This window comes from Stenella coeruleoalba, assembly GCF_951394435.1.
Source record: "Stenella coeruleoalba genome assembly, contig: scaffold_28, whole genome shotgun sequence".
In the NCBI taxonomy this organism is placed as follows: Eukaryota; Metazoa; Chordata; class Mammalia; order Artiodactyla; family Delphinidae; genus Stenella; species Stenella coeruleoalba.
In genome coordinates this window covers 811,208-835,763 of record NW_027645921.1, presented here as the reverse complement: position 1 = coordinate 835,763, position 24,556 = coordinate 811,208, and the positions used below count along the sequence as shown (strand labels likewise).

The following is a 24,556-nucleotide window of genomic DNA, read 5'->3' as shown; positions in this document are numbered from 1 at the left end:
TGTGACTTATTTCAGTTAGAATCATCATACCTGAATCCACTCATTGTGCTGCTAAGGGCCTGATGACACAGATTTCATTGCTGAGTGATATTGCTTTGTAAGTAAATACCACAACTTCTTTATCCATTTTTCACTTTCTGCGATGTTGAACTTGTACTGTAAACGAGGTTCTTGTAAACAGAGCCGTTCCAAACTTTGGGGTGGCTGTGTCTTTTTGATTTTAAATTCCCTAAGCTATAGGACCATAAGTGGAAGTGCCCTAGGCTCTGTTGCTTTGTTTTTTAGATATTTCAGGAAACACCATACACTTCTCCCGAGTGGTTGTTGGCAATTTACATCCCGCCCATCAGCATAACAAGGCTCCCAGTTCTCCATGGCCTGTCCTGCCTTTCTGGATTTTACACTTTTTTCAGATGGCCCTTTTGACCGGGGGGAAGTGAGACTTCATTGTAGTGCAGATTTCCTTTGCAAGCTTGCTTGGTTGGCCAAAAAGGGCGTATGCGTTTTTTCCTGAATATATTCAGGAAAAAACGCATACGCCCTTTTTGGCCAAGTGCATCATTGTGGACGTTCTGCCTCTTTTCCTATGCTTTCAATGCAATTCCAGTCTACCTCCTGAAATCGGTTTCCTGCAATTCTGCCCCGCTTTCAAGTCCTCTTGGCAGCCTTACTTCAGTCTATTTTTGGACGATAGCTGTCATTTATAACTCTGCAGGTTTGTGAATTACAGTGCCCCTGAGCTCCTTTCTTCACCTCGCTTTCTTTTGAGCTGGCCGCAACACCGCAGGATGGCTTCAGGCCCTAATCTGGTTCCGGCACGGCACGCTGAGCCTTTGGTTATTTCCTCTTCCTGGTGGGAAATGAGAGTTAAATTTGCCCGTCCAGACACCTCCAGCTAGCCTCTCATTGGTTCTCGCTATGCCTGTTCATCTTCTGCAGAAATTGCAAACTGGGCCAAACAGGAGGTTAAAGGCGCTGACTCTCCAAGTGGGGAGAGTGTTAGTAAAGCGTCTGGAATGTTGCACCCGAGTACCAGGGGAGGAAAACTGAGACATATTTGAACACGTCTCCCGTTCACATGGTTGATCATACTTGGGTTCCACATGCATGTTTTAGCTGAAGGAAGAATACCTTAAACCTGGAGAGTTGAGACCCGTGGAATGGGTACCATGCAATATGACTTCAAAGGGTCTTCATGTGCTCACCGAACCTCTCCAATCCTATCACTGCTGCGTTTATGCCCCTGTACACACGCTTGATTCTCTTTCGGAGACATAGCAATCCATAGGTTTTAAGATACTTACTAGTCAGGTACATTCTTAGGCGTTTAATATGCGGTGTTGAGTCCATTTCGTTGAGCAAGGAGTAGCTCTTGTCTATTCTATATTTGGCTTAAGGAACTTTATCTGTGCTCATTTCAATCTCTGGTTTTATGCAGCACCCCAACTCACCTTTACCCTTAAGCAAGCATAAGTTGGTTTTCTAAATTTGAGACCCTGTTCTGTTCTGTAATTCAGTTCCTGTGTAGCCAAGTTTCCATTCCGTGTATTACTGATATCTTATGATGTTTCTTTTTCTGTGTGACTTATTTCAGTTAGAATCATCATACCTGAATCCACTCATTGTGCTGCTAAGGGCCTGATGACACAGATTTCATTGCTGAGTAATATTGCTTTGTAAGTAAATACCACAACTTTTTTATCCATTTTTCACTTTCTGCGATGTTGAACTTGTACTGTAAACGAGGTTCTTGTAAACAGAGCCGTTCCAAACTTTGGGGTGGCTGTGTCTTTTTGATTTTAAATTCCCTAAGCTATAGGACCATAAGTGGAACTGCCCTAGGCTCTGTTGCTTTGTTTTTTAGATATTTCAGGAAACACCATACACTTCTCCCGAGTGGTTGTTGGCAATTTACATCCCGCCCTTCAGCATAACAAGGCTCCCAGTTCTCCATGGCCTGTCCTGCCTTTCTGGATTTTACACTTTTTTCAGATGGCCCTTTTGACCGGGGGGAAGTGAGACTTCATTGTAGTGCAGATTTCCTTTGCAAGCTTGCTTGGTTGGCCAAAAAGGGCGTATGCGTTTTTTCCTGAATATATTCAGGAAAAAACGCATACGCCCTCTTTGGCCAAGTGCATCATTGTGGACGTTCTGCCTCTTTTCCTATGTTTTCAATGCAATTCCAGTCTACCTCCTGAAATCGGTTTCCTGCAATTCTGCCCCGCTTTCAAGTCCTCTTGGCAGCCTTACTTCAGTCTATTTTTGGACGATAGCTGTCATTTATAACTCTGCAGGTTTGTGAATTACAGTGCCCCTGAGCTCCTTTCTTCAACTCGCTTTCTTGTGAGCTGGCCGCAACACCGCAGGATGTCTTCAGGCCCTAATCTGGTTCTGGCATGGCACGCTGAGCCTTTGGTTAATTCCTCTTCCTGGTGGGAAATGAGACTTAAATTTGCCCATCCAGACACCTCCAGCTAGTCTCTCATTGGTTCTCGCTATTCCTGTTCATCTTCCACAGAAATTGCAAACTGTGCCAAACAGGAGGTTAAAGGGACTGACTCTCCAAGTGGGGAGAGTGTTAGTAAAGCGTCTGGAATGTTGCACCCGAGTACCAGCGTACGAAAACTGAGACATATTTGAACACGTCTCCCGATCACATGGTTGATCATACTCTAGGTTCCACATGCATGTTTTAGCTGAAGGAAGAATACCTTAAACCTGGGTAGTTGAAACCCGTGGAATGGGTACCATGCAATATGACTTCAAAGGGTCTTCATTTGCTCACGAACCTCTCCAATCCTATCACTGCTGCGTTTATGCCCCTGTACACATGCTTGATTCTCTTTCGGAGACATAGCAATCCATAGGTTTTAAGATACTTACTAGTCAGGAACATTCTTAGGCGTTTAATATGGGGTGTTGAGTCCATTTCGTTGAGCAAGGAGTAGCTCTTGTCTATTCCATATTTGGCTTAAGGAACTTTATGTGTGCTCATTTCAATCTCTGGTTTTATGCAGCACCCCAACTCACCTTTACCCTTAAGCAAGCATAAGTTGGTTTTCTAAATTTGAGACCCTGTTCTGTTCTGTAATTCAGTTCCTGTGTAGCCAAGTTTACATTCCGTGTATTACTGATATCTTATGATGTTTCTTTTTCTGTGTGACTTATTTCAGTTAGAATCATCATACCTGAATCCACTCATTGTGCTGCTAAGGGCCTGATGACACAGATTTCATTGCTGAGTGATATTGCTTTGTAAGTAAATACCACAACTTTTTTATCCATTTTTCACTTTCTGCGATGTTGAACTTGTACTGTAAACGAGGTTCTTGTAAACAGAGCCGTTCCAAACTTTGGGGTGGCTGTGTCTTTTTGATTTTAAATTCCCTAAGCTATAGGACCATAAGTGGAACTGCCCTAGGCTCTGTTGCTTTGTTTTTTAGATGTTTCAGGAAACACCATACACTTCTCCCGAGTGGTTGTTGGCAATTTACATCCCGCCCTTCAGCATAACAAGGCTCCCAGTTCTCCATGGCCTGTCCTGCCTTTCTGGATTTTACACTTTTTTCAGATGGCCCTTTTGACCGGGGGGAAGTGAGACTTCATTGTAGTGCAGATTTCCTTTGCAAGCTTGCTTGGTTGGCCAAAAAGGGCGTATGCGTTTTTTCCTGAATATATTCAGGAAAAAACGCATACGCCCTTTTTGGCCAAGTGCATCATTGTGGACGTTCTGCCTCTTTTCCTATGCTTTCAATGCAATTCCAGTCTACCTCCTGAAATCGGTTTCCTGCAATTCTGCCCCGCTTTCAAGTCCTCTTGGCAGCCTTACTTCAGTCTATTTTTGGACGATAGCTGTCATTTATAACTCTGCAGGTTTGTGAATTACAGTGCCCCTGAGCTCCTTTCTTCACCTCGCTTTCTTTTGAGCTGGCCGCAACACCGCAGGATGGCTTCAGGCCCTAATCTGGTTCCGGCACGGCACGCTGAGCCTTTGGTTATTTCCTCTTCCTGGTGGGAAATGAGAGTTAAATTTGCCCGTCCAGACACCTCCAGCTAGCCTCTCATTGGTTCTCGCTATGCCTGTTCATCTTCTGCAGAAATTGCAAACTGGGCCAAACAGGAGGTTAAAGGCGCTGACTCTCCAAGTGGGGAGAGTGTTAGTAAAGTGTCTGGAATGTTGCACCCGAGTACCAGGGGAGGAAAACTGAGACATATTTGAACACGTCTCCCGTTCACATGGTTGATCATACTTGGGTTCCACATGCATGTTTTAGCTGAAGGAAGAATACCTTAAACCTGGAGAGTTGAGACCCGTGGAATGGGTACCATGCAATATGACTTCAAAGGGTCTTCATGTGCTCACCGAACCTCTCCAATCCTATCACTGCTGCGTTTATGCCCCTGTACACACGCTTGATTCTCTTTCGGAGACATAGCAATCCATAGGTTTTAAGATACTTACTAGTCAGGTACATTCTTAGGCGTTTAATATGCGGTGTTGAGTCCATTTCGTTGAGCAAGGAGTAGCTCTTGTCTATTCTATATTTGGCTTAAGGAACTTTATCTGTGCTCATTTCAATCTCTGGTTTTATGCAGCACCCCAACTCACCTTTACCCTTAAGCAAGCATAAGTTGGTTTTCTAAATTTGAGACCCTGTTCTGTTCTGTAATTCAGTTCCTGTGTAGCCAAGTTTCCATTCCGTGTATTACTGATATCTTATGATGTTTCTTTTTCTGTGTGACTTATTTCAGTTAGAATCATCATACCTGAATCCACTCATTGTGCTGCTAAGGGCCTGATGACACAGATTTCATTGCTGAGTAATATTGCTTTGTAAGTAAATACCACAACTTTTTTATCCATTTTTCACTTTCTGCGATGTTGAACTTGTACTGTAAACGAGGTTCTTGTAAACAGAGCCGTTCCAAACTTTGGGGTGGCTGTGTCTTTTTGATTTTAAATTCCCTAAGCTATAGGACCATAAGTGGAACTGCCCTAGGCTCTGTTGCTTTGTTTTTTAGATATTTCAGGAAACACCATACACTTCTCCCGAGTGGTTGTTGGCAATTTACATCCCGCCCTTCAGCATAACAAGGCTCCCAGTTCTCCATGGCCTGTCCTGCCTTTCTGGATTTTACACTTTTTTCAGATGGCCCTTTTGACCGGGGGGAAGTGAGACTTCATTGTAGTGCAGATTTCCTTTGCAAGCTTGCTTGGTTGGCCAAAAAGGGCGTATGCGTTTTTTCCTGAATATATTCAGGAAAAAACGCATACACCCTCTTTGGCCAAGTGCATCATTGTGGACGTTCTGCCTCTTTTCCTATGTTTTCAATGCAATTCCAGTCTACCTCCTGAAATCGGTTTCCTGCAATTCTGCCCCGCTTTCAAGTCCTCTTGGCAGCCTTACTTCAGTCTATTTTTGGACGATAGCTGTCATTTATAACTCTGCAGGTTTGTGAATTACAGTGCCCCTGAGCTCCTTTCTTCAACTCGCTTTCTTGTGAGCTGGCCGCAACACCGCAGGATGTCTTCAGGCCCTAATCTGGTTCTGGCATGGCACGCTGAGCCTTTGGTTAATTCCTCTTCCTGGTGGGAAATGAGACTTAAATTTGCCCATCCAGACACCTCCACCTAGTCTCTCATTGGTTCTCGCTATTCCTGTTCATCTTCCACAGAAATTGCAAACTGGGCCAAACAGGAGGTTAAAGGGACTGACTCTCCAACTGGGGAGAGTGTTAGTAAAGCGTCTGGAATGTTGCACCCGAGTACCAGCGTACGAAAACTGAGACATATTTGAACACGTCTCCCGATCACATGGTTGATCATACTCTAGGTTCCACATGCATGTTTTAGCTGAAGGAAGAATACCTTAAACCTGGGTAGTTGAAACCCGTGGAATGGGTACCATGCAATATGACTTCAAAGGGTCTTCATTTGCTCACGAACCTCTCCAATCCTATCACTGCTGCGTTTATGCCCCTGTACACATGCTTGATTCTCTTTCGGAGACATAGCAATCCATAGGTTTTAAGATACTTACTAGTCAGGAACATTCTTAGGCGTTTAATATGGGGTGTTGAGTCCATTTCGTTGAGCAAGGAGTAGCTCTTGTCTATTCCATATTTGGCTTAAGGAACTTTATGTGTGCTCATTTCAAACTCTGGTTTTATGCAGCACCCCAACTCACCTTTACCCTTAAGCAAGCATAAGTTGGTTTTCTAAATTTGAGACCCTGTTCTGTTCTGTAATTCAGTTCCTGTGTAGCCAAGTTTACATTCCGTGTATTACTGATATCTTATGATGTTTCTTTTTCTGTGTGACTTATTTCAGTTAGAATCATCATACCTGAATCCACTCATTGTGCTGCTAAGGGCCTGATGACACAGATTTCATTGCTGAGTGATATTGCTTTGTAAGTAAATACCACAACTTTTTTATCCATTTTTCACTTTCTGCGATGTTGAACTTGTACTGTAAACGAGGTTCTTGTAAACAGAGCTGTTCCAAACTTTGGGGTGGCTGTGTCTTTTTGATTTTAAATTCCCTAAGCTATAGGACCATAAGTGGAACTGCCCTAGGCTCTGTTGCTTTGTTTTTTAGATGTTTCAGGAAACACCATACACTTCTCCCGAGTGGTTGTTGGCAATTTACATCCCGCCCTTCAGCATAACAAGGCTCCCAGTTCTCCATGGCCTGTCCTGCCTTTCTGGATTTTACACTTTTTTCAGATGGCCCTTTTGACCGGGGGGAAGTGAGACTTCATTGTAGTGCAGATTTCCTTTGCAAGCTTGCTTGGTTGGCCAAAAATGGCGTATGCGTTTTTTCCTGAATATATTCAGGAAAAAACGCATACGCCCTTTTTGGCCAAGTGCATCATTGTGGACGTTCTGCCTCTTTTCCTATGCTTTCAATGCAATTCCAGTCTACCTCCTGAAATCGGTTTCCTGCAATTCTGCCCCGCTTTCAAGTCCTCTTGGCAGCCTTACTTCAGTCTATTTTTGGACGATAGCTGTCATTTATAACTCTGCAGGTTTGTGAATTACAGTGCCCCTGAGCTCCTTTCTTCAACTCGCTTTCTTGTGAGCTGGCCGAAACACCGCAGGATGGCTTCAGGCCCTAATCTGGTTCCGGCACGGCACGCTGAGCCTTTGGTTAATTCCTCTTCCTGGTGGGAAATGAGAGTTAAATTTGCCCGTCCAGACACCTCCAGCTAGTCTCTCATTGGTTCTCGCTATTCCTGTTCATCTTCCGCAGAAATTGCAAACTGGGCCAAACAGGAGGTTAAAGGGACTGACTCTCCAAGTCGGGAGAGTGTTAGTAAAGCGTCTGGAATGTTGCACCCGAGTACCAGGGTACGAAAACTGAGACATATTTGAACACGTCTCCCGATCACATGGTTGATCATACTCTAGGTTCCACATGCATGTTTTAGCTGAAGGAAGAATACCTTAAACCTGGGTAGTTGAAACCCGTGGAATGGGTACCATGCAATATGACTTCAAAGGGTCTTCATTTGCTCACCGCACCTCTCCAATCCTATCACTGCTGCGTTTATGCCCCTGTACACATGCTTGATTCTCTTTCGGAGACATAGCAATCCATAGGTTTTAAGATACTTACTAGTCAGGTACATTCTTAGGCGTTTAATATGGGGTGTTGAGTCCATTTCATTGAGCAAGGAGTAGCTCTTGTCTATTCCATATTTGGCTTAAGGAACTTTATCTGTGCTCATTTCAATCTGGTTTTATGCAGCACCCCAACTCACCTTTACCCTTAAGCAAGCATAAGTTGGTTTTCTAAATTTGAGACCCTGTTCTGTTCTGTAATTCAGTTCCTGTGTAGCCAAGTTTACATTCCGTGTATTACTGATATCTTTTTTTTTTTTTTGCCGTAACTACCTTTATTGGTATCGCTTGTGTATCAGTTCATCAAAACCTTTGTTTCATATTTCTCGCCTTAATCCCCTGAAAGTTCCAGATGGGCAAAAATACTTTTAAATACGCAGCTGGCTTCTGTCTTATGTGCTTAATATTATACATTTGTTGCTTGTTTTGCACATGTCTATGGCTGCACTACTTGCAAGACGAAAGTCACATATAAAAATACAGACTAATCGAAACACAAAAGTCAGCCATTGTCTAGAATGTGGTTTACAATACAGAGCTTGCAGACAACACAGACTATATATATAAGTCATCTGTCTGAAAACAGAAAGTAGTGTCTCATACTGACTCCGGAGAAAGGTGCTGACACACAGGGAAACTCACTGATGATTCTCCTTTATGTTTATTAGATAGATCAATACCAAATTATTTCACATATATTATATTCAATATCTATATATATATATCTTGTAACCAAATTCTGGTTTAAAAGTCACAAACCAACATGTAAATACAAAATGTTAGGAAAGGTTTAACATACATAGGGGAAAACATGTCTTATGCCTCGCAAAGACTTTCTACAATCTAGCATAAAGGCAAATGTGGTTGAAAAAAAAGGAAATCCATATACAATTACAGAAAAACATTTAGTCAAGCCACCTAATATAAAATATTTCAGATATCATGTCCAAAAACGTCCACGTGTTGCAGAGGTCTCTACAAATCAATTAGAATGACGTCAACAAGATCTGCAAACCGAAGTCTTAGCAAGTAAACGTGACTCATGCTTTTCTCTCTGAGACAATGAGGCTTGACGTTCAGTTAAAGGCAGGTAAACACGACTATGAAGAAACCCTTCTTTACAACAGCTTAACGGTACCCATTTAGGGCAATACACCCGCTTTCCCAGCTATGTGTGCACGCAGTGTTCTGTGATAAAATGACTCAGTTACTTTAAAAAAGCATAAATGGCAAAACAAAATAACCAGAACTCCGCAAAGCTGGTAAAACCACAAAGACACTGAAATCCAGCAACTCCTGAGAGGCTGAGAGATCAAATGAATCATAAAATCTGGATGACTCTGATTTGGGGTTTAACTTTGGTTAAAACTGAAAAGTCTGAAAAGAACCAATGTTTTGGAAGAAGCAGTGTCACTTGTAAACATCCTGCCACCTAACTAAAAGGACGGCCTCTTCTTCTAGACCCACGACTTAATAAGACAGGAAGCTCTCAACACACAGCGCTGGAGAAGATGGATTCCACAAGTCAAACTTGAGTGAAACTGTTCTAATGCAATGTACCAAACACGCGTTTGTTCTTAGGAAAAATTACAAAACTAACAAATATTTTTCTCCAGAATTATAAAAGATAAAATCTATGAATCAGTACTGTTATGTGATTACAGAACAATAGCCAACTGAAAAAAAAAACAAAACACCAACCCACAGGCCGTCTACACCGTCCCCAATCCATTTCCTGCAGCCAGTACTTCCCACCTGCTCTGAGGACTGAGCCTTAGACACCGTTGACTGTATTTAAAGTTGAGTCAACAGTACTCTCTGTCTCTGGGGCAAAAGTAATGCAGCTCATTACTTACACACAACACTTGTTTCATTCTTCAGGACTTTCTTTGACGGGATTACTCAATGTTGGTTACTTTAAAGGTAACAAAAGGTGTCAGAAAAAAATGCCTTGGAATTCTTTTGCAATTCCACAAAGACACCTGGCAATCTGATACGTTCATTCCTCTCCCCATCACAATTTTTGTTTTTTAAAATTACAATTGACAACTCACGTAAGATGTAATTAATTTACTTAAAATAAGAGAGGGCTTTTCAATCAAGTATCCACGTTCCAAATAACTAAAACATTTAGTTAAATCTTTTAAATTAATCTTTTAATAAATCTTTAATTACTCGGTGCCAGTAATTAAGAGGTTGATTCCGTAAAATTCAAACTTGCACATAGGCGTGTCCCACTCAGAAAAGATTTCATACACTTAGCAACTTGTGCTTTTTGTCTCACCTTTTATAAGAAACACAGATTAATTTCAACTTCAGTTTTCCTTTCTGATGCAGACACGTGTACCTTGTGTAAGAAACGGTCTCCAGGCCACCTCCACGTGTAGACCTCAGCATTTCCTGAGAGTGTGAAGTCAACCCCTCCTCCAGGAGACTCTCGCCCTTTTGAGACATTCCCCCTTGCACCTTATGTTTGTCAGACTATGTTTACAGAAATCAGATGACTGGATGAAAACTCTACAGGACAGTCAAGGACAGACGAGAAGACGAGATGCAGAGCGGGAGCCCCTTCCTCCTCCAGTGCACCTGCTGCGGGCAGCCCTCCAGGAAGGCTTGGCCTCCTCCCCTGGACCACAGACTTACTTTTCTCTGTAATAAAGCAGGTAGTACTTCAGGGGATCTGGCAGAGGGAGGCTCAGGACCTTCTCACGCAGGAAGTTCACCGGGGGCTCGGGCTTGGTGTCCGGCGGGGTTGTCACCTCTTCTTCTTGCCGCTCGTCTTCCAGGTCTCTGCAGCTGGTGTCATCAGAGGGGTTGGAGAGCCGACTGGCAAACACCTCTTTGTCCAAAAAGACAATCGTTTCCATTCGGCGGCGGCGAACTCTCCTCCGTTTAAACCTGGGAGTGTTCTTCAGTCCGTTCCCGTTTTTGTTCACAGCTTCCTGGTGGATGACCTTCTTAATGGTGCCCCGGATGGCAATGCGCGCCAGGTCCTGGAGGCTGCGAACCGCCAGGGGTGTGGACAAGTCGTGATTCTCCTGACTCCGACTGGCAGGGCTGGACGAGTGGAGCAAAAGACACAGCCAGAATCTTTTTGGTTTCCCAGGCGGAAGGACCCGTCCGAGTTATCTTAGTCAACTTCTCTTCCAGCGGCATGACCAGGACGCCCCCGACTTTGAGGAGGCTCTTCATGTACCCCTCGTGCTGCTTCTGCACGCCTGCCCCGCAGTACACCCGGTCATACTGAGAGCAGCCTGGAGAGATCTCCAGGCAATTGCCGGTGACGAAGGAGGGCTCGCAGAAGTCAAACTTGTCGAAGCTGTCACTCGTCCTGATGAAAAAGTCCAGCTTCTGCTTCGCATACTCTGTCACATCTGAATGGAGTTCCACCCCGTGGTTCACACCAAAAGGACCGAGGATGAGCCCCACCATGGAGCTGAGGTAGCCGGTGCCACTGCCCAGGTTCAGGAAGGAAAGGCCAGGCTGCAGGTCCAGGGCCTCCATCTCCTCCGAATAGATGCACGGAGCAGAGAGGTGGATGTTCCCGTGCTTCCACGCCAGGTCCTTGTACGCGTTCTCCTTAAACTCCTCGAGGTAATAGTCGGCGCGGTCAACAGCTCGGAAGGCCTGCTCCACCAGCTCGGAGCGGATGTACTGCGCCGCCTTCAGATGGTCTATCAGCTCGTCGTTGTCTTCACCAGCACTCACCGCGCCTCCCATCTTCGGGACCACGCTTACAGAAAGCTGCCACTGGAGAGACCTCGGGAACCCCCGGAACGCTGGAGGGTGGACCCCCGGGGAGGGGGGAGGGGCGACGGGAGACGCCTGGGACGCGGAGGGGTGTTTATGCTTGGGGGTGGGGAACGAGAGGACAGCGGAAGAGGACAGGAAGACGGGGAGAGGAGAATGCGGCCCTGGGGGAGGGTCCGGGAGCCCGGGACCACGGGAAGGGGAGGGGTGGAGAGGAGGGAGAGAGGGGGAGGGGGCCGAGGGGCCGCACCGCCCCCATACCCCGCTGCAGGCCGGGCCGAGGGCGGCGGCGGCGGCGGCGGCGGCTCAGTACCTCCTGGCTCGGCGGGCCCGAGGAATCGGACGCTGGGCCGCACCTGCAGCTCTTCCGGCGCCCCTCGCCAGTCCGCCTCCCACTACGCAGCCCCGACCTCCGCCCTACTGATATCTTATGATGTTTCTTTTTCTGTGTGACTTATTTCAGTTAGAATCATCATACCTGAATCCACTCATTGTGCTGCTAAGGGCCTGATGACACAGATTTCATTGCTGAGTGATATTGCTTTGTAAGTAAATACCACAACTTTTTTATCCATTTTTCACTTTCTGTGATGTTGAACTTGTACTGTAAACGAGGTTCTTGTAAACAGAGCCGTTCCAAACTTTGGGGTGGCTGTGTCTTTTTGATTTTAAATTCCCTAAGCTATAGGACCATAAGTGGAAGTGCCCTAGGCTCTGTTGCTTTGTTTTTTAGATGTTTCAGGAAACACCATACACTTCTCCCAAGTGGTTTTTGGCAATTTACATCCCGCCCTTCAGCATAACAAGGCTCCCAGTTCTCCATGGCCTGTCCTGCCTTTCTGGATTTTACACTTTTTTCAGATGGCCCTTTTGACCGGGGGGAAGTGAGACTTCATTGTAGTGCAGATTTCCTTTGCAAGCTTGCTTGGTTGGCCAAAAAGGGCGTATGCGTTTTTTCCTGAATATATTCAGGAAAAAACGCATACGCCCTTTTTGGCCAAGTGCATCATTGTGGACGTTCTGCCTCTTTTCCTATGCTTTCAATGCAATTCCAGTCTACCTCCTGAAATCGGTTTCCTGCAATTCTGCCCCGCTTTCAAGTCCTCTTGGCAGCCTTACTTCAGTCTATTTTTGGACGATTGCTGTCATTTATAACTCTGCAGGTTTGTGAATTACAGTGCCCCTGAGCTCCTTTCTTCAACTCGCTTTCTTGTGACCTGGCCGCAACACCGCAGGATGGCTTCAGGCCCTAATCTGGTTCCGGCCCGGCATGCTGAGCCTTTGGTTAATTCCTCTTCCTGGTGGGAAATGAGAGTTAAATTTGCCCGTCCAGACACCTCCAGCTAGCCTCTCATTGGTTCTCGCTATTCCTGTTCATCATCCGCAGAAATTGCAAACTGTGCCAAACAGGAGGTTAAAGGGACTGACTCTCCAAGTCGGGAGAGTGTTAGTAAAGCGTCTGGAATGTTGCACCCGAGTACCAGGGGAGGAAAACTGAGACATATTTGAACACGTCTCCCGTTCACATGGTTGATCATACTTGGGTTCCACACGCATGTTTTAGCTGAAGGAAGAATACCTTAAACTTGGGTAGTTGAAACCCGTGGAATGGGTACCATGCAATATGACTTCAAAGGGTCTTCATTTGCTCACCGAACCTCTCCAATCCTATCACTGCTGCGTTTATGCCCCTGTACACATGCTTGATTCTCTTTCAGAGACATAGCAATCCATAGGTTTTAAGATACTTACAAGTCAGGTACATTCTTAGGCGTTTAATATGCGGTGTTGAGTCCATTTCGCTGAGCAAGGAGTAGCTCTTGTCTATTCCATATTTGGCTTAAGGAACTTTATCTGTGCTCATTTCAATCTCTGGTTTTATGCAGCACCCCAACTCACCTTTACCCTTAAGCAACATAAGTTGTTTTTCTAAATGTGAGACCCTTTTCTGTTCTGTAATTCAGTTCCTGTGTAGCCAAGTTTCCATTCCGTGTATTACTGATATCTTATGATGTTTCTTTTTCTGTGTGACTTATTTCAGTTAGAATCATCATACCTGAATCCACTCATTGTGTTGCTAAGGGCCTGATGACATAGATTTCATTGCTGAGTGTTATTGTTTTGTAAGTGAATACCACAACTTCTTTATCCATTTTTCACTTTCTGCGATGTTGAACTTGTACTGTAAACGAGGTTCTTGTAAACAGAGCCGTTCCAAACTTTGGGGTGGCTGTGTCTTTTTGATTTTAATTTCCCTAAGCTATAGGACCATAAGTGGAAGTGCCCTAGGTTCTGTTGCTTTGTTTTTTAGATGTTTCAGGAAACACCATACACTTCTCCCGAGTGGTTGTTGGCAATTTACATCCCGCCCATCAGCATAACAAGGCTCCCAGTTCTCCATGGCCTGTCCTGCCTTTCTGGATTTTACACTTTTTTCAGATGGCCCTTTTGACTGGGGGGAAGTGAGACTTCATTGTAGTGCAGATTTCCTTTGCAAGCTTGCTTGGTTGGCCAAAAAGGGCGTATGCGTTTTTTCCTGAATATATTCAGGAAAAAACGCATACGCCCTTTTTGGCCAAGTGCATCATTGTGGACGTTCTGCCTCTTTTCCTATGCTTTCAATGCAACTCCAGTCTACCTCCTGAAATCGGTTTCCTGCAATTCTGCCCCGCTTTCAAGTCCTCTTGGTAGCCTTACTTCAGTCTATTTTTGGACAATAGCTGTCATTTATAACTCTGCAGGTTTGTGAATTACAGTGCCCCTGAGCTCCTTTCTTCAACTCGCTTTCTTTTGAGCTGGCCGCAACATCGCAGGATGGCTTCAGGCCCTAATCTGGTTCCGGCCCGGCACGCTGAGCCTTTGGTTAATTCCTCTTCCTGGTGGGAAATGAGAGTTAAATTTGCCCGTCCAGACACCTCCAGCTAGCCTCTCATTGGTTCTCGCTATTCCTGTTCATCTTCCGCAGAAATTGCAAACTGGGCCAAACAGGAGGTTAAAGGGACTGACTCTCCAAGTGGGGAGAGTGTTAGTAAAGCGTCTGGAATGTTGCACCCGAGTACCAGGGGAGGAAAACTGAGACATATTTGAACATGTCTCCCAATCACATGGTTGATCATACTCTAGGTTCCACATGCATGTTTTAGCTGAAGGAAGAATACCTTAAACCTGGGTAGTTGAAACCCGTGGAATGGGTACCATGTAATATGACTTCAAAGGGTCTTCATTTGCTCACCGAACCTCTCCAATCCTATCACTGCTGCGTTTATGCCCCTGTACACATGCTTGATTCTCTTTCGGAGACATAACAATCCATAGGTTTTAAGATACTTACAAGTCAGGTACATTCTTAGGCGTTTAATACGCGGTGTTGAGTCCATATCGTTGAGCAAGGAGTAGCTCTTGTCTATTCCATATTTGGCTTAAGGAACTTTATCTGTGCTCATTTCAATCTCTGGTTTTATGCAGCACCCCAACTCACCTTTACCCTTAAGCAAGCATAAGATGTTTTTGTAAATTTGAGACACTGTTCTGTTCTGTAATTCAGTTCCTGTGTAGCCAAGTTTACATTCCGTGTATTACTGATATCTTATGATGTTTCTTTTTCTGTGTGACTTATTTCAGTTAGAATCATCGTACCTGAATCCACTCATTATGCTGCTACGGGCCTGATGACATAGATTTCATTGCTGAGTGATACTGCATTGTACGTAAGTACCACAAGTTCTTTATCCATTTTTCACTTTCTGTGATATTGAACTTGTACGGTAAACGAGGTCTTGTAAACAGAGGCGTCCCAAACTTTGGGGTGGCTGTGTCTTTTTGATTTTAATTTCCCTAAGCTATAGGACCATAAGTGGAAGTGCCCTAGGCTCTGTTGCTTTGTTTTTTAGATGTTTCAGGAAACACCATACACTTCTCCCGAGTGTCTGTTGGCAATTTACATCCCGCCCATCAGCATAACAAGGCTCCCAGTTCTCCATGGCCTGTCCTGCCTTTCTGGATTTTACACTTTTTTCAGATGGCCCTTTTGACCGGGGGGAAGTGAGACTTCATTGTAGTGCAGATTTCCTTTGCAAGCTTGCTTGGTTGGCCAAAAAGGGCGTATGCGTTTTTTCCTGAATATATTCAGGAAAAAACGCATACGCCCTTTTTGGCCAAGTGCATCATTGTGGACGTTCTGCCTCTTTTCCTATGCTTTCAATGCAATTCCAGTCTACCTCCTGAAATCGGTTTCCTGCAATTCTGCCCCGCTTTCAAGTCCTCTTGGCAGCCTTACTTCAGTCTATTTTTGGACGATAGCTGTCATTTATAACTCTGCAGGCTTGTGAATTACAGTGCCCTTGAGCTCCTTTCTTCAACTCGCTTTCTTGTGAACTGGCCGCAACACCGCAGGATGGCTTCAGGCCCTAATCTGGTTCCGGCACGGCACGCTGAGCCTTTGGTTAATTCCTCTTCCTGGTGGGAAATGAGAGTTAAATTTGCCCGTCCAGACACCTCCAGCTAGTCTCTCATTGGTTCTCGCTATTCCTGTTCATCTTCCGCAGAAATTGCAAACTGGGCCAAACAGGAGGTTAAAGGCGCTGACTCTCCAAGTGGGGAGAGTGTTAGTAAAGCGTCTGGAATGTTGCACCCGAGTACCAGGGGAGGAAAACTGAGACATATTTGAACACGTCTCCCGTTCACACGGTTGATCATACTCTGGGTTCCACATGCATGTTTTAACTGAAGGAAGAATACCTTAAACCTGGAGAGTTGAGACCCGTGGAATGGGTACCATGCAATATGTCTTCAAAGGGTCTTCATTTGCTCACCGAACCTCACCAATCCTATCACTGCTGCATTTATGCCCCTGTACACACGCTTGATTCTCTTTTGGAGACATAGCAATCCATAGGTTTTAAGATACTTACTAGTCAGGTACATTCTTAGGCGTTTAATATGGGCTGTTGAGTCCATTTCGTTGAGCAAGGAGTAGCTCTTGTCTATTCCATATTTGGCTTAAGAAACTTTATCTGTGCTCATTTCAATCTCTGGTTTTATGCAGCACCACAACTCACCTTTCCCCTTAAGCAAGCATAAGTTGGTTTTCTAAATTTGAGACCCTGTTCTGTTTTGGAATTCAGTTCCTGTGTAGCCAAGTTTACATTCCGTGTATTACTGATATCTTATGATGTTTCTTTTTCTGTGTGACTTATTTCAGTTAGAATCATCGTACCTGAATCCACTCATTATGCTGCTACGGGCCTGATGACATAGATTTCATTGCTGAGTGATACTGCATTGTACGTAAGTACCACAAGTTCTTTATCCATTTTTCACTTTCTGTGATATTGATCTTGTACGGTAAACGAGGTTGTTGTAAACAGAGGCGTCCCAAACTTTGGGGTGGCTGTGTCTTTTTGATTTTAATTTCCCTAAGCTATAGGACCATAAGTGGAAGTGCCCTAGGCTCTGTTGCTTTGTTTTTTAGATGTTTCAGGAAACACCATACACTTCTCCCGAGTGTCTGTTGGCAATTTACATCCCGCCCATCAGCATAACAAGGCTCCCAGTTCTCCATGGCCTGTCCTGCCTTTCTGGATTTTACACTTTTTTCAGATGGCCCTTTTGACCGGGGGGAAGTGAGACTTCATTGTAGTGCAGATTTCCTTTGCAAGCTTGCTTGGTTGGCCAAAAAGGGCGTATGCGTTTTTTCCTGAATATATTCAGGAAAAAACGCATACGCCCTTTTTGGCCAAGTGCATCATTGTGGACGTTCTGCCTCTCTTCCTATGCTTTCAATGCAATTCCAGTCTACCTCCTGAAATCGGTTTCCTGCAATTCTGCCCCGCTTTCAAGTCCTCTTGGCAGCCTTACTTCAGTCTATTTTTGAACGATAGCTGTCATTTATAACTCTGCAGGCTTGTGAATTACAGTGCCCCTGAGCTCCTTTCTTCAACTCGCTTTCTTGTGAGCTGGCCGCAACACCGCAGGATGGCTTCAGGCCCTAATCTGGTTCCGGCACGGCACGCTGAGCCTTTGGTTAATTCCTCTTCCTGGTGGGAAATGAGAGTTAAATTTGCCCGTCCAGACACCTCCAGGTAGTCTCTCATTGGTTCTCGCTATTCCTGTTCATCTTCCGCAGAAATTGCAAACTGGGCCAAACAGGAGGTTAAAGGCGCTGACTCTCCAAGTGGGGAGAGTGTTAGTAAAGCGTCTGGAATGTTGCACCCGAGTACCAGGGGAGGAAAACTGAGACATATTTGAACACGTCTCCCGTTCACACGGTTGATCATACTCTGGGTTCCACATGCATGTTTTAGCTGAAGGAAGAATACCTTAAACCTGGAGAGTTGAGACCCGTGGAATGGGTACCATGCAATATGTCTTCAAAGGGTCTTCATTTGCTCACCGAACCTCTCCAATCCTATCACTGCTGCATTTATGCCCCTGTACACACGCTTGATTCTCTTTTGGAGACATAGCAATCCATAGGTTTTAAGATACTTACTAGTCAGGTACATTCTTAGGCGTTTAATATGGGGTGTTGAGTCCATTTCGTTGAGCAAGGAGTAGCTCTTGTCTATTCCATATTTGGCTTAAGAAACTTTATCTGTGCTCATTTCAATCTCTGGTTTTATGCAGCACCACAACTCACCTTTCCCCTTAAGCAAGCATAAGTTGGTTTTCTAAATTTGAGACCCTGTTCTGTTTTGGAATTCAGTTCCTGTGTAGCCAAGTTTACATTCCGTGTATTACTGATATCTTATGATGTTTCTTTTTCTGTGTGACTTATTTCAGTTAGAATCATCGTACCTGAATCCACTCATTATGCTGCTACGGGCCTGATGACATAGATTTCATTGCTGAGTGATACTGCATTGTACGTAAGTACCACAAGTTCTTTATCCATTTTTCACTTTCTGTGATATTGATCTTGTACGGTAAACGAGGTTGTTGTAAACAGAGGCGTCCCAAACTTTGGGGTGGCTGTGTCTTTTTGATTTTAATTTCCCTAAGCTATAGGACCATAAGTGGAAGTGCCCTAGGCTCTGTTGCTTTGTTTTTTAGATGTTTCAGGAAACACCATACACTTCTCCCGAGTGTCTGTTGGCGATTTACATCCCGCCAATCAGCATAACAAGGCTCCCAGTTCTCCATGGCCTGTCCTGCCTTTCTGGATTTTACACTTTTTTCAGATGGCCCTTTTGACCGGGGGGAAGTGAGACTTCATTGTAGTGCAGATTTCCTTTGCAAGCTTGCTTGGTTGGCCAAAAAGGGCGTATGCGTTTTTTCCTGAATATATTCAGGAAAAAACGCATACGCCCTTTTTGGCCAAGTGCATCATTGTGGACGTTCTGCCTCTTTTCCTATGCTTTCAATGCAATTCCAGTCTACCTCCTGAAATCGGTTTCCTGCAATTCTGCCCCGCTTTCAAGTCCTCTTGGCAGCCTTACTTCAGTCTATTTTTGAACGATAGCTGTCATTTATAACTCTGCAGGCTTGTGAATTACAGTGCCCCTGAGCTCCTTTCTTCAACTCGCTTTCTTGTGAGCTGGCCGCAACACCGCAGGATGGCTTCAGGCCCTAATCTGGTTCCGGCACGGCACGCTGAGCCTTTGGTTAATTCCTCTTCCTGGTGGGAAATGAGAGTTAAATTTGCCCGTCCAGACACCTCCAGCTAGTCTCTCATTGGTTCTCGCTATTCCTGTTCATCTTCAGCAGAAATTGCAAACTGGGCCAAACAGGAGGTTAAAGGCGCTGACTCTCCAAGTGGGGAGAGTGTTAGTAAAGCGTCTGGAATGTTGCACCCGAGTACCAGGGGAGGAAACCTGAGACATATTTGAACACGTCTCCCGTTCACACGGTTGATCATACTCTGGGTTCCACATGCATGTTTTAGCTGAAGGAAGAATACCTTAAACCTGGAGAGTTGAGACCCGTGGAATGGGTACCATGCAATATGTCTTCAAAGGGTCTTCATTTGCTCACCGAACCTCTCCAATCCTATCACTGCTGCGTTTATGCCCCTGTACACACGCTTGATTCTCTTTTGGAGACATAGCAGTCCATAGGTTTTAAGATACTTACTAGTCAGGTACATTCTTAGGCGTTTAATATGGGGTGTTGAGTCCATTTCGTTGAGCAAGGAGTAGCTCTTGTCTATTCCATATTTGGCTTAAGGAACTTTATCTGTGCTCATTTCAATCTCTGGTTTTATGCAGCACCACAACTCACCTTTCCCCTTAAGCAAGCATAAGTTGGTTTTCTAAATTTGAGACCCTGTTCTGTTTTGGAATTCAGTTCCTGTGTAGCCAAGTTTACATTCCGTGTATTAGTGATATCTTATGATGTTTCTTTTTCTGTGTGACTTATTTCAGTTAGAATCATCGTACCTGAATCCACTCATTGTGCTGCTAAGGGCCTGATGACACAGATTTCATTGCTGAGTGATATTGCTTTGTAAGTAAATACCACAACTTCTTTATCCATTTTTCACTTTCTGCGATGTTGAACTTGTACTGTAAACGAGGTTCTTGTAAACAGAGGCGTCCCAAACTTTGGGGTGGCTGTGTCTTTTTGATTTTGATTTCCCTAAGCTATAGGACCACAAGTGGCAGTGCCCTAGGCTCTGTTGCTTTGTTTTTTAGATGTTTCAGGAAACACCATACACTTCTCCCGAGTGTCTGTTGGCAATTTACATCCCGCCCATCAGCATAACAAGGCTCCCAGTTCTCCATGGACTGTCTTGCCTTTCTGGATTTTACACTTTTTTCAGATGGCCCTTTTGACCGGGGGGAAGTGAGACTTCATTGTAGTGCAGATTTCCTTTGCAAGCTTGCTTGGTTGGCCAAAAAGGGCGTATGCGTTTTTTCCTGAATATATTCAGGAAAAAACGCATACGCCCTTTTTGGCCAAGTGCATCATTGTGGACGTTCTGCCTCTTTTCCTATGCTTTCAATGCAATTCCAGTCTACCTCCTGAAATCGGTTTCCTGCAATTCTGCCCCGCTTTCAAGTCCTCTTGGCAGCCTTACTTCAGTCTATTTTTGGACGATAGCTGTCATTTATAACTCTGCAGGCTTGTGAATTACAGTGCCCTTGCACTCCTTTCTTCAACTCGGTTTCTTTTGAGCTGGCCGCAACACCGCAGGATGGCTTCAGGCCCTAATCTGGTTCCGGTACGGCACGCTGAGCCTTTGGTTATTTCCTCTTCCTGTTGGGAAATGAGAGTTAAATTTGCCCGTCCAGACACCTCCAGCTAGCCTCTCATTGGTTCTCGCTATTCCTGTTCATCTTCCGCAGAAATTGCAAACTGGGCCAAACAGGAGGTTAAAGGCGCTGACTCTCCAAGTGGGGAGAGTGTTAGTAAAGCGTCTGGAATGTTGCACCCGAGTACCAGGGGAGGAAAACTGAGACATATTTGAACACGTCTCCCGATCACATGGTTGATCATACTCTGGGTTCCACATGCATGTTTTAGCTGAAGGAAGAATACCTAAAACCTGGGTAGTTGAAACCCGTGGAATGGGTACCATGCAATATGACTTCAAAAGGTCTTCATTTGCTCACCGAACCTCTCCAATCCTATCACTGCTGCGTTTATGCCCCTGTACACATGCTTGATTCTCTTTCGGAGACATAGCAATCCATAGGTTTTAAGATACTTACTAGTCAGGTACATTCTTAGGCGTTTAATATGCGGTGTTGAGTCCATTTCGTTGAGCAAGGAGTAGCTCTTGTCTATTCCATATTTGGCTTAAGGAACTTTATCTGTGCTCATTTCAATCTCTGGTTTTATGCAGCAACCCAACTCACCTTTCCCCTTAAGCAAGCATAAGTTGGTTTTCTAAATTTGAGAACCTGTTCTGTTTTGGAATTCAGTTCCTGTGTAGCCAAGTTTACATTCCGTGTATTAGTGATATCTTATGATGTTTCTTTTTCTGTGTGACTTATTTCAGTTAGAATCATCGTACCTGAATCTACTCATTATGCTGCTACGGGCCTGATGACATAGATTTCATTGCTGAGTGATACTGCATTGCACGTAAGTACCACAAGTTCTTTATTCATTTTTCACTTTCTGCGATGTTGAACTTGTACTGTAAACGAGGTTCTTGTAAACAGAGCCGTTCCAAATTTTGGGGTGGCTGTGTCTTTTTGATTTTAATTTCCCTAAGCTATAGGACCATAAGTGGAAGTGCCCTAGGCTCTGTTGCTTTGTTTTTTAGATGTTTCAGGAAACACCATACACTTCTCCCCAGTGTCTGTTGGCAATTTACATCCCGCCCATCAGCATAACAAGGCTCCCAGTTCTCCATGGCCTGTCCTGCCTTTCTGGATTTTACACTTTTTTCAGATGGCCCTTTTGACCGGGGGGAAGTGAGACTTCATTGTAGTGCAGATTTCCTTTGCAAGCTTGCTTGGTTGGCCAAAAAGGGCGTATGCGTTTTTTCCTGAATATATTCAGGAAAAAACGCATACGCCCTTTTTGGCCAAGTGCATCATTGTGGACGTTCTGCCTCTTTTCCTATGCTTTCAATGCAATTTCAGTCTACCTCCTGAAATCGGTTTCCTGCAATTCTGCCCCGCTTTCAAGTCCTCTTGGCAGCCTTACTTCAGTCTATTTTTGGACGATAGCTGTCATTTATAACTCTGCAGGTTTGTGAATTACAGTGCCCCTGAGCTCCTTTCTTCAACTCGCTTTCTTGTGACCTGGCCGCAACACCGCAGGATGGCTTCAGGCCCTAATCTGGTTCTGGCACGGCACGCTGAGCCTTTGGTTATTTCCTCCTCCTGGTGGGAAATGAGAGTTAAATTTGCCCGTCCAGACACCTCCAGCTAGCCTCTCATTGGTTCTCGCTATTCCTGTTCATCTTCCACAGAAATTGCAAACTGGGCCAAACAGGAGGTTAAAGGCGCTGACTCTCCAAGTGGGGAGAGTGTTAGTAAAGCGTCTGGAATGTTGCACCCGAGTACCAGGGGAGGAAAAGTGAGACATATTTGAACACGTCTCCCGATCACATGGTTGATCATACTCTGGGTTCCACATGCATGTTTTAGCTGAAGGAAGAATACCTAAAACCTGGGTAGTTGAAACCCGTGGAATGGGTACCATGCAATATGACTTCAAAGGGTCTTCATTTGCTCACCGAACCTCTCCAATCCTATCACTGCTGTGTTTATGCCCCTGTACACATGCTTGATTCTCTTTCGGAGACATAGCAATCTATAGGTTTTAAGATACTTACTAGTCAGGTACATTCTTAGGCGTTTAATATGGGGTGTTGAGTCCATTTCGTTGAGCAAGGAGTAGCTCTTGTCTATTCCATATTTGGCTTAAGGAACTTTATCTGTGCTCATTTCAATCTCTGGTTTTGTGCAGCACCCCAACTCACGTTTCCCCTTAAGCAAGCATAAGTTGGTTTTCTAAATTTGAGACCCTGTTCTGTTCTGTAATTCAGTTCCTGTGTAGCCAAGTTTACATTCCGTGTATTACTGATATCTTATGATGTTTCTTTTTCTGTGTGACTTATTTCAGTTAGAATCATCATACCTGAATCCACTCATTGTGCTGCTAAGGGCTTGATGACACAGATTTCATTGCTGAGTGATATTGCTTTGTAAGTAAATACCACAACTTCTTTATCCATTTTTCACTTTCTGTGATGTTGAACTTGTACTGTAAACGAGTTTCTTGTAAACAGAGCCGTTCCAAACATTGGGGTGGCTGTGTCTTTTTGATTTTAATTTCCCTAAGCTATAGGACCATAAGTGGAAGTGCCCTAGGTTCTGTTGCTTTGTTTTTTAGATGTTTCAGGAAACACCATACACTTGTCCGGAGTGGTTGTTGGCAATTTACATCCCGCCCATCAGCATAACAAGGCTCCCAGTTCTCCATGGACTGTCCTGCCTTTCTGGATTTTACACTTTTTTCAGATGGCCCTTTTGACCGGGGGGAAGTGAGACTTCATTGTAGTGCAGATTTCCTTTGCAAGCTTGCTTGGTTGGCCAAAAAGGGCGTATGCGTTTTTTCCTGAATATATTCAGGAAAAAACGCATACGCCCTTTTTGGCCAAGTGCATCATTGTGGACGTTCTGCCTCTTTTCCTATGCTTTCAATGCAATTCCAGTCTACCTCCTGAAATCGGTTTCCTGCAATTCTGCCCCGCTTTCAAGTCCTCTTGGCAGCCTTACTTCAGTCTATTTTTGGACGATAGCTGTCATTTATAACTCTGCAGGTTTGTGAATTACAGTGCCCCTGAGCTCCTTTCTTCAACTCGATTTCTTTTGAGCTGGCCGCAACACCGCAGGATGGCTTCAGGCCCTAATCTGGTTCCGGTACGGCACGCTGAGCCTTTGGTTATTTCCTCTTCCTGTTGGGAAATGAGAGTTAAATTTGCCCGTCCAGACACCTCCAGCTAGCCTCTCATTGGTTCTCGCTATTCCTGTTCATCTTCCGCAGAAATTGCAAACTGTGCCAAACAGGAGGTTAAAGGCGCTGACTCTCCAAGTGGGGAGAGTGTTAGTAAAGCGTCTGGAATGTTGCACCCGAGTACCAGGGGAGGAAAACTGAGACATATTTGAACACGTCTCCCGATCACATGGTTGATCATACTCTAGGTTCCACATGCATGTTTTAGCTGAAGGAAGAATACCTTAAACCTGGGTAGTTGAAACCCGTGGAATGGGTACCATGTAATATGACTTCAAAGGGTCTTCATTTGCTCACCGAACCTCTCCAATCCTATCACTGCTGCGTTTATGCCCCTGTACACATGCTTGATTCTCTTTCGGAGACATAACAATCCATAGGTTTTAAGATACTTACAAGTCAGGTACATTCTTAGGCGTTTAATACGCGGTGTTGAGTCCATATCGTTGAGCAAGGAGTAGCTCTTGTCTATTCCATATTTGGCTTAAGGAACTTTATCTGTGCTCATTTCAATCTCTGGTTTTATGCAGCACCCCAACTCACCTTTACCCTTAAGCAAGCATAAGATGTTTTTGTAAATTTGAGACACTGTTCTGTTCTGTAATTCAGTTCCTGTGTAGCCAAGTTTACATTCCGTGTATTACTGATATCTTATGATGTTTCTTTTTCTGTGTGACTTATTTCAGTTAGAATCATCGTACCTGAATCCACTCATTATGCTGCTACGGGCCTGATGACATAGATTTCATTGCTGAGTGATACTGCA

The 24,556-nt window shown here is 44.5% G+C and overlaps 1 long non-coding RNA gene and 1 pseudogene across 2 annotated transcripts in view; one reads left to right on the top strand and one right to left on the bottom strand.

The window, feature by feature from the left end:
• LOC307181473 overlaps positions 1-24,556 on the top strand; it is a 456,719-nt gene that overhangs the window by 28,421 nt on the left and 403,742 nt on the right. The gene's annotated exons all lie outside the window — the stretch shown is intronic.
• LOC307181476 (protein-L-isoaspartate O-methyltransferase domain-containing protein 2-like) lies at positions 10,198-11,674 on the bottom strand (annotated as a pseudogene). The gene has a single exon. The product of its transcript is annotated as a protein-L-isoaspartate O-methyltransferase domain-containing protein 2-like (transcript).